The following is an 11,063-nucleotide window of genomic DNA, read 5'->3' as shown; positions in this document are numbered from 1 at the left end:
AGCATCTGAATCCAGCCTTGCTTGAAACTCCAGACCTGACCCCACACTTTTTAATTATATAAGCTAATACATTACCTTTTATGCCTAACTTATTATGGTCTGGATTTCTATAACTTGAAAGCAAAATAGTCCTGTTATGCAAAACCACCCCATGTCCCAAGCTTGCTGACCCCACACAAGACCTTGGCACAGCTGCCAGTCTCTCTCCTGGTCTCCATCACCTGTAACATAGTCATTTTCCAACTCCCAAATTCCAAAATGTTTATAACTATATCTGCTCTCATGGCCACAAGCCTAATTGGATTTCACGAGATAATACTGGGTATGTCCCCAGAGATTTAGGGTAGACATTCTTCAAGAGCATGCAGTGGACCCAAAGTTCTGGGTTCTGTCTAGAAGCTCACTAATCAAAGTGTGGACCAGCAGCATCAGCAGTACCTCAGAACTTGCTCAAAATGCAGAATCTCAGGCCCCACCCCAGACCTGCTGAATCAGAATTTGCACCTTCGCAAGATCCCTGGGTAATTCATGAACACAAGTTTGAGAAGTGGTGCTCTAAAACATCCCATATTGTGGAAAAAGTCACTGCCAGGAGTCAGAAGCCTGGCCCTGTAGTTCCTCCTCTTCCTCAGTTTCCTGACTTGCAAAATGAGCAAACCAGACTCTTTCAGAGATTTACTTCAGCCTAGACTTGTTAAGACACTCATATTTTCAGGTCCCTGGCCTAAATAGATATGACAATCTGGAATTCAGGTTAACAGAAAAACCAGAGGGCAGAAAAATAATAGGGTACTTCTGTCAGTATGAAAGATATTGGTTAGACCTTGTGTGCGGCATGACATCAAACTCTGACTAAAGACAATGTTTTATTTCACAAACGAGAACACAAACCCAGAGAAACGTGGTTCACAAAAAGCCACACAGTGCAGACAGAGCAGAGCAGGAATGAAAAGATGCAGCTCACCTGAGAAGGCACCAGAGGACAGAGGGTAATGTTTGAGCACTTACACTCTGAAACTGACAGCCCGAGTCAGTTATTAGCTGAGTATCTTTGGGTAAGATACTTAACTGCTCTGTACCTCAGTTTACTCATCTGTTCAATGGGCATTATAATAGGGGATTAAATACATAAAGTGTTTAGAACTATGCTGGCAACATATAACTTTTCATATATGTGTTTATTAAATAAAAATAAATCCTGACTCCCTGTCCAAGGTGATATTCATAGTACACTGCAGCTTTCCTGTGCCAGAAATGTCCCCTCCCACAGGATTTCTTTAGCAACATGCCAGTGTCTGTGAAATCCCACCTTACCTAGCACTTTTTTAAATTACTTTGATTTTTTAGTATGGAGAGAAGTCACTGAATCCCCAATCACTGAATTAGTTACCTCATAATCTATTCTTAGTAGAAGCTACATACAGCATAAGGTTAGGTCACTAGGGCTTCCTGAAGGAAGAAAGAAATTGGAAAAAAAAGGATTGGGTGGATGGACAGGACCAGGAAGAAATAAAATCAACTCCTGTCCATCAGTTTATCTATGGTTTACCAACAATAGGTCGAAATACTAGATGCACCTAGAAATTTTTTTTAAATTACCAGTGTCCAGGACCCACTTCAACTCAATTAAATCAGAATTTCTGAAAATGGTATCCATGCATCAGTGGGTTTTTTTATTATGATAAAATTTATCACTTTAACAATTTTTAAGTGGATAGTTCAATGGCATTAAGTACATTCACACTGTCATGCAACTAAAACCAGCATTGATTTCCAGAAATCTTTTCATCTTGCAAAACTGAAGCACTATATCCATTAAACAATAACTCCCCATGTTCCCCTTCTCCACCCTGGTAACCACCAATCTATTGTTTGTCTCTATGAATTCAACTGCTCTAGGTACCTCACATAAGTGAAATCATACAGTATTTGTCCTTATCGGACTTATTTCACTTACCATCCATGTAGTAGCATGTATCATATTTCCTTCCTTTTTAAGGCTGACAAATACTCCGTTGTGAGTATATATATCACGTTTTGTTTATCCATTCCTCTGTTGATGGACACTTGGGTTGCTTTCACCTTTCAGCTAATGTGAATAATGCTGCTATGAACATGGGTGGACAATTGTCTCTTTGAAACCCTACTTTAAATTCTTTTGGGTATATACCAGAAGTGGAACTGCTGGATCATATGGCAATTCTATTTTTAATTATCTGAGAAACCACCATACTGTTTTCCACAGTGGCTGCACCATTTTACATTCCCACCAAGTGTTCCTGTATCTCCACATACTTGCCAACATTTGTTATTTTCTGGGGTTTTTTGGGGTTTTTTTGTTTGTTTTAATATATAGTAGCCATCCTAAGGGGTGTGAGGTGATATCTCATTGTAGTTTTGATCTAGTATTTCTCTAATGACTGGTGATATTGTGCACCATTTCATGTGCATATTGGCCATTTGTATGTCTTTTAGGAAAAAATGTCTATTCAAGTCCTTTGCCCATTTTTAAATTGGATTGTTTAGGTTTTTGGTTGTTGAATTGTAGGAGTTCTTTATATTCTGTATATTAATCCTTTATAAGGTACATTATTTGCAACTATTTTCTCCTATTCTATGAGTTGCCTTTTTATTCTATTGGCTGTGTCCTTTGATGCCCCAAAATTTTTAATTTTGATGTAGTCTAATTTTTCTTTTCTTGTCTGTTTTTGGTGTCAAATACAAGAACTCCTTTCTAAATCCAATGTCATGAAACATTTTCTCTATGTTTTCTTTTAAGAGTTTCATAGCTCTTACGCTTAGGTCTTTAATGAATTTTGAGTTAATTTTTGTATATGGTATAGGAAAAGTGTCCAACTTTATTCTTTTGCATGTGGATGTCTAATTTTACCAACACCATTTTTTGAAAAAACTGTCTTTTCTCTCATTGAATTACATGGTCTTGGCACCCTTATCAAAAATTATTTAACCATATGTGTGAGAGTATTTCTGGGCTCTCTACTGCATACCATTGGCTCTCTTTGTGTTAGTATTACTACTTTGATCACTGTAGCTTTGTAATAAGCTTTGAAATCAGGAAGTGTGAGACCTCTAACTTTGTCTTCTTTGCCAATATTGTTTTGGCAATTTTTGGTCCCTTGAACTTTCAAGTAAATTTTAAAGGTGTTTTTCTATTTCTGGAAAAATGCCAGTGGACTTTTGATAAGGATTGCATTAAATCTGTAGATCACTTTGGGTAGTATTGACATCTTAACAATATTAAGTCTACCAATCCATGATGATGGAATGTCTTCCCATTTAATTTCTTTAATTTCTTTCAGCAACTTTGTAGTTTTCTGTGTACATGTCTTTTGCCTCATTGGCTAAGTTTGTTTCTAAGTATTTTATTCTATTTGATGGTATTGCAAATGTTTTTTTTTTAAATTTTGTTTTCAGACTCTTGTTAGAAACACAACTGATTTGTGTAATTTTGATCCTGCAACTTTGCAGAATTTGTTTGTTAAATTCTAACAGTTTTGGCGGAGTAGCTGAGGTGGAAAAGGTGGCCACTGGGCCTCAGGCAGCCGGGAAACTTGTGGACATTCCTCTGGCCATCTCTTAAGGGAGGACCGCTGCTGCTGGACGGTCGTGGGGGCTCAACGCCACTTTGCCCCCGGCAGGAGAGGCTGCCTCATTTACAGGCAACAGCTTTGAAGTGTGGAGCAGGAAAAGAACTGATTCTTAGCTGCAAAAGTGAGTCTTGAAACAGGGAACACGGCGCCAGGGCTGCTGTGGATGCAGCCAGGATCCCGGAGGCTGGGGCCGCACTGAAGGCGGCCAGCTGCCCTATTCAGGATTCGAGGTTTCAGGCCGGCATTAAAGAAGATTCCTGGGAGCGCCCGAGCGGCGCCGCGACTGAACAGCCCGAGGCGGCAGCGCCGAGAACACGGAAGGCAACAAACCAGAGACAGAGCGAGCGCCCGACCTGGCACAGCACTGTGAGTGATCCCTGGCACAGCTCTGTTCGGGGGGTGAATGCCCACGCGGCTCCCGCCTGCACCACCAGGCCACTCATTGCCACGGTGCTGCCTCCATTTTCCCAGGTGCGGGCAGCTCTGCCCTGCTCGGCCATCACTGAGCCCATTTGCTTGGCCTGGCGCGGGGCTTTCCGGACCCTGCGGGCCGACCTCCTCTCCCACTCCCTCCGCGGTTCTCTGGCAGGGCTGGGGGTGTGGGGCGTCCCGACCAGTTTTGGGAGGGCTAGGAAGTACGGGCGGGCCGACTGTCACTCCACCACACCCTGGACTCTGGCCCCGGTAAACTTCCTGTTACTGGGAGGCAGATACCATCTCTGCGACCACCAGTTTGGAAAAAAGCCTAACGAATTTCTGGTTGGGAATAGTGCGGTAGGAGAGTTCCCAGGTCCGCTTGAACCTGCCGGAGAGCAGGCTGCAGGCGGGCACTAGACTCGGTTTATACCGGGGGGATACAAAGGTGAACAAGACCCGAGAAAGATCTACACAGTGCTACAAAGGCACCCAGAGAGACCGGTCGTCTGTGCCTAGCAGAAACCTGGTAGACTTCCTGGGCGAGGCGGTGCTGAGCAGGGTCTTGAAGGCCCAGCTGATAGACGAGGGGTGCAGAAGACACGCCCCAGCCCAGCACAGTGTGCACAGAGGGGGGAGACGTGCGGCCAGGGAGGCGGAGACTCAACAGAAACCACACACCCGGTGGGGTCGCCACTGCACGATCTAACAGCCTGGGCCAGAGCACACGGAACGGGGAGAAGTCCTGTACAGAAAGTGAAAGCTCAACAGAGATCACACACCCTGTGGTACGTGATCCACCAGCCCAGCAGAGTACAAGCTGACCAGAAAGGTGGATCCCCGGAGAAGCCCAAGACCCGAGGCAACCACACACACAAGACACTAGAGGCCAACTGAGCAGTCACGGTGGGAGCCATACCAAATTGGCAACCACAGCAACATCCTAGTTAGTCATTAGTCTTAAACCGGTGGACTGTGAAACCCCCTGCAACAATGAATAAACACCAAAAAAAAGACACCAGAAATACAAAAAATCAAGAAAGTACACCACCAAAAGTTAATAAATCTCATACTCTAGATCCTATAGAACAAGAAGCCCTTGAAATAACTGACAAGGAATTTCGAGTGATAATTCTAAGGAAACTGAATGAGATACAAGAAAACTCAGCTAGACATCATGATGAAATGAGGAAAAGTATACAGGATCTGAAAGAGGAAATATACAAGGAAATCAATGTCCTGAAAAAAAATGTAGCAGAACTTGCTGAACTGAAGAAGTTATTCAGCGAAATAAAAAACACAACGGAGAGTTTAACCAGCAGGCTTGTCGAAGTTGAAGAGAGAACCTCTGAACTTGAAGATGGGCTGTTTGAAATAACACAAGCAGACAAAAAGAAAGAAAAAAGAATCAAGGACATGGAAGAAAATCTGAGAGAGATATCAGACAACCTCAAGCGCTCAAATATCCAAGTCATGGGTATTCCAGAAGGGGAGGAAAATGGAGATTCCATTGAAAACATATTCAACAAAATAGTGGCAGAAAACTTCCCAGGTATAGGAAAAATCACAGATCTTCAGATCCAGGAAGCTCAACGATCTCCAAACGTATTCAACCCAAAAAGGCCTTCTCCAAGACATGTCATAGTCAAATTGGCAAAACTCAGAGACAAAGAGAGAATCTTAAAAGCTGCAAGAGAGAAGCGTCAAATCACCTATAAGGGAGCCCCAATCAGGTTAACATCAGACTTTTCATCACAAACCCTAAAAGCTAGAAAGGAATGGGATGATATTTTCAAAATACTAAAAGACAAAGATTGCCAGCCAAGAATACTCTACCCTGCAAGGCTATCCTTCCGAAATGAGGGGCAAATAGTATATTTCTCAGACAAACAAAAACTGCGGCAGTTCACTACCACAAGACCACCCTTACAAGAAATCCTCAAGGGAGTACTGGGTTTGGTTCCTGAAAAATTAACTACCACTGCCATAAAAACCTAAGAAAAATCTAAACCCGCTAGTACAATAAAAATGGCATTCATGAAGAGAAAACAAGCTAACAAAAACACTATCTACAACCTAAGGAACCAACAAACAAAGAAAGCAAACAGTAAATCAGAAAGCAAGGAACAAAAGACACCTAAGACAACCAAACAACCAATAAAATGCTAGGAATAAATCAACACCTTTCAATAACAACTCTTAATGTTAAAGGCTTAAATTCCCCAATTAAAAGACACAGACTGGCTGACTGGATCAAAAAGCAGGACCCAACTATATGCTGCCTACAAGAGACCCACCTCACCCATAAAGATTCACACAGACTAAGAGTGAAAGGATGGAAAAAGATTTACCATGCAAACAGAAAAGAAAAACGAGCTGGAGTGGCTATTCTTATATCTGACAAAATAGACTTTAAACTAAAAACCATAAAAAGAGACAATGAGGGACACTACTTAATGATAAAAGGACTGATCCATCAAGAAGACATAACAATCATAAATATGTACGCACCCAATGTTGGAGCAGCCAGATTTATAAAACAAACTCTATTAGACCTAAAGAAGGAAATAGACACTAATACCATAATAGCAGGGGACCTGAACACTCCACTGTCAATATTAGACAGATCATCTAGGCAAAGAATCAGTAGAGAAACACAAGATCTAAACAAGACTCTAGACCAATTGGAATTGGCAGATATCTACAGAACATTCCACCCAACAACCTCAGAATATTCATTCTTCTCATCAGCACATGGATCATTCTCCAGGATAGATCACATATTAGGTCACAAATCAAGTCTCAATAAATTCAAAAAAATTGGAATTATCCCATGTATCTTCTCAGACCACAATGGATTAAAACTAGAAATTAATAACAAACAAAACTCTGGAAACTATACAAACACATGGAAATTAAACAGCATTCTACTTAATGACATATGGGTCCAAGAAGAAATCAAGCAGGAAATCAAAAAGTTTATTGAAACTAATGAAAACAATGATACATCATACCAAAACCTGTGGGATACTGCAAAAGCAGTAGTGAGGGGAAAATTTATTGCATTAAATGCTCACTTCAGAAGAATGGAAAGATGGCAAGTGAACAACCTAACACTTCACCTTAAAGAACTAGAAAAACAAGAACAATCCAATCCTAAAGTTAGCAGACGGAAAGAAATCATTAAGATCAGAGCAGAACTGAATGAAATTGAAAACCAAAAAACAATTCAAAAGATCAACGAATCAAAAAGTTGGTTTTTTGAAAAGATAAATAAAATTGACAAACCATTAGCATGGCTAACAAAAAAAAGAAGAGAGAAGACTCAAATAACAAAAATTAGAAATGAAAAAGGCGATATTACAACTGATTCATCTGAAACACAAGGAATCATTCGAGACTACTATAAACAACTGTACGCCAACAAATTTGAAAATCTGGAGGAAATGGATAAATTTCTGGACACACACAAGCTCCCAAAACTGAACCGTGAAGACATAGAAAATCTGAACAGACCAATAACAATAAAGGAGATTGAAGCTGTTATCAGAAGGCTCCCAACAAAGAAAAGCCCAGGACCAGATGGATTCACAGCAGAATTTTACCAAACATTCAAAGAGGAATTGACACCGATTCTTTACAAACTATTCCAAAAGATTGAAACGGACGCAAATCTCCCAAACTCATTCTATGAAGCAAACATCATCCTGATACCAAAACCAGGTAAAGATATAACCAAAAAAGAAAACTACAGGCCGATATCCTTGATGAATATAGATGCAAAAATCCTCACTAAAATACTAGCAAACAGAATACAGCAACACATACGAAAAATTATTCATCACGATCAAGTGGGATTCATCCCAGGGATGCAAGGTTGGTTCAACATACGCAAATCAACAAATGTGATACACCATATTAATAAACTCAAACACAAGGACCATATGATCATCTCTATAGATGCTGAAAAAGCATTTGATAAAGTTCAGCACTCATTCATGACAAAGACCCTCTATAAGTTAGGTATAGAGGGAAAGTATCTCAACATAATTAATGCCATATATGCCAAACCCACTGCCAATATCATCCTGAATGGGGAAAAGCTGAAAGCTTTTCCTTTAAGAACAGGCACTAGACAAGGATGCCCACTCTCACCACTCCTATTCAACATAGTGTTGGAAGTACTAGCCAGAGCAATCAGAGAAGAGAAGGAAATAAAGGGCATCCAGGTTGGAAAAGATGAAGTCAAACTGTCCCTGTTTGCAGATGACATGATCCTATATATCGAACAGCCTAAAACCTCTACAAAAAAACTGTTGGAATTGATAAATGATTTCAGCACAGTAGCAGGATACAAAATCAACACACAAAAATCAGTAGCATTTATTTTCTCCAATAGTGAACATGCAGAAGGAGAAATCAAGAAAGCCTGCCCATTTACAATAGCCACCAAAAAAATAAAATACTTAGGAATTGAGTTAACCAAGGAGGTGAAAAATCTCTATAATGAGAACTACAAACCACTGCTGAGAGAAATTAGAGAGGATACAAGAAGATGGAAAGATATTCCATGCTCTTGGATTGGAAGAATCAACATAGTGAAAATGTCCATACTACCCAAAGTGATATACAAATTCAATGCAATCCCCATCAAAATTCCAAAGACATTTTTCTCAGAAATGGAAAAAACTATTCAGACATTTATATGGAACAATAAAAGACCACGAATAGCCAAAGCAATGCTCAGCAAAAAAAATAAAGCTGGAGGCATAACACTACCTGACTTTAAGCTATACTACAAAGCTATAATAACCAAAACAGTATGGTACTGGCATAAAAACAGACACACTGACCAATGGAATAGAATAGAGAATCCAGAAATCAACACACACACTTACTGCCATCTGATCTTTGACAAAGGCACCAAGCCTATTCACTGGGGAAGGGACTGCCTCTTCAGCAAGTGGTGCTGGGATAACTGGATATCGATATGCAGGAGAATGAAACTAGATCCATACCTCTCACCGTATACTAAAATCAACTCAAAATGGATTAAGGATTTAAATATACACCCTGAGACAATAAAACTTCTTAAAGAAAACATAGGGGAAACACTTCAGGAAATAGGACTGGGCACAGACTTCATGAATACGACCCCAAAAGCACGGGCAACCAAAGGAAAAATAAACAAATGGGATTATATCAAACTAAAAAGCTTCTGCACAGCAAAAGAAACAATTAAAAGAGTTAAAAGACAACCAACAGAGTGGGAGAAAATATTTGCAAAATGTACATCTGACAAAGGATTAATATCCAGAATATATAAGGAACTCAAACAACTTTACAAGAAGAAAACAAGCAACCCAATTAAAAAATGGGCAAAAGAGCTAAGTAGGCATTTCTCTAAGGAAGATATCCAAATGGCCAACAGACATATGAAAAAATGCTCAACATCACTCAGCATCCGGGAAATGCAAATCAAAACCACATTGAGATACCATCTAACCCCAGTTAGGATGGCTAAAATCCAAAAGACTATGAACGATAAATGCTGGCGAGGCTGCGGAGAAAAAGGAACTCTCATACATTGTTGGTGGGACTGCAAAATGGTGCAGCCTCTATGGAAAATGGTATGGAGGTTCCTTAAACAATTGCAAATAGATCTACCATACGACCCAGCCATCCCACTGTTGGGAATATACCCAGAGGAATGGAAATCATCAAGTCGAAGGTATACCTGTTCCCCAATGTTCATCGCAGCACTCTTTACAATAGCCAAGAGTTGGAACCAGCCCAAATGCCCATCATCAGATGAGTGGATACGGAAAATGTGGTACATCTACACAATGGAATACTACTCAGCTATAAAAACGAATGAAATACTGCCATTTGCAACAACATGGATGGACCTTGAGAGAATTATATTAAGTGAAACAAGTCAGGCACAGAAAGAGAAATACCACATGTTCTCACTTATTGGAGGGAGCTAAAAATTAATATATAAATTCACACACACACATACACACACACACACAAACCGGGGGGGGGAAGAAGATATAACAACCACAATTATTTGAAGTTGATACAACAAGCAAACAGAAAGGACATTGTCGGGGGGGAGGGGGGGAGGGAGAAGGGAGGGAGGTTTTGGTGATGGGAAGCAATAATCAGCTACAATGTATATCGACAAAATAAAATTTAAAAAAAAAAAAAAAGTGAAGATTAAAAACCCTTGAAAAGGAAAAAAAATAAAAATAAAAAAAAAAATAAATAAAATAAAATTATTTTTCAAATTTGCAAAAAAAAAAATAAATAAATAAATAAATAAATAAATAAATTCTAACAGTTTTTTGTGGATCTTTAGAGTTTTCTACATATATGATTGTGTCATCAGCAAATGGAGATAATTTTGCCTCTTCCTTTCCAATTTTAGTGCCTTTTATTTCTTTTTCTTTCCTAATTGCCCTGGCTAGAAATTTCAGTACTGTATTGAATAGAGGTGGAGAAAGTGGATATCTTTGTCTTGTTCCTGACCTTAAAGAAAAAGTTTTCATTCTTTCAACACTGAGTATGACATTAGCTTTGGGCTTTTCATATACAGCCTTTATTATGTTGAGGTAGTTTCCTTCTATTTCTAGTTTCCATATTTTTATCATAAAGGGGTGTTGAATTTTGTCAAAAGCTTTTTCTGTATCAGTTGATATGATCATGGTTTTTTTTTTACCCTCATTCTATTTATGTGGCACATTACATTGATCAATTTTTATATATTGAACCATCCTTGCATTCCAAGAACAAATCCCACTAGGTTATGGTGTATAATCCTTCTAACGTGCTGTTGAATTCTGTTTGCTAGCATTTTGTTGAGTGTTCATCAGAAGTATTTGTCTGTAGTTTTATTTTCTTGTAGTGTCTTTATCTGGCTCTGGACATCAAGCTTTTAAAAAGCTCCCTGTAATAGCCTAAATAATGTCCCCAAAGAATCTATTTCTAATCCCTAGGACCTGAAAATGTTAATTCATTTACAAAAAAAGGATC

This window comes from Cynocephalus volans, chromosome 1, assembly GCF_027409185.1.
Source record: "Cynocephalus volans isolate mCynVol1 chromosome 1, mCynVol1.pri, whole genome shotgun sequence".
Taxonomy (NCBI): domain Eukaryota; kingdom Metazoa; phylum Chordata; class Mammalia; order Dermoptera; family Cynocephalidae; genus Cynocephalus; species Cynocephalus volans.
This window is presented reverse-complemented; position numbering follows the sequence as displayed.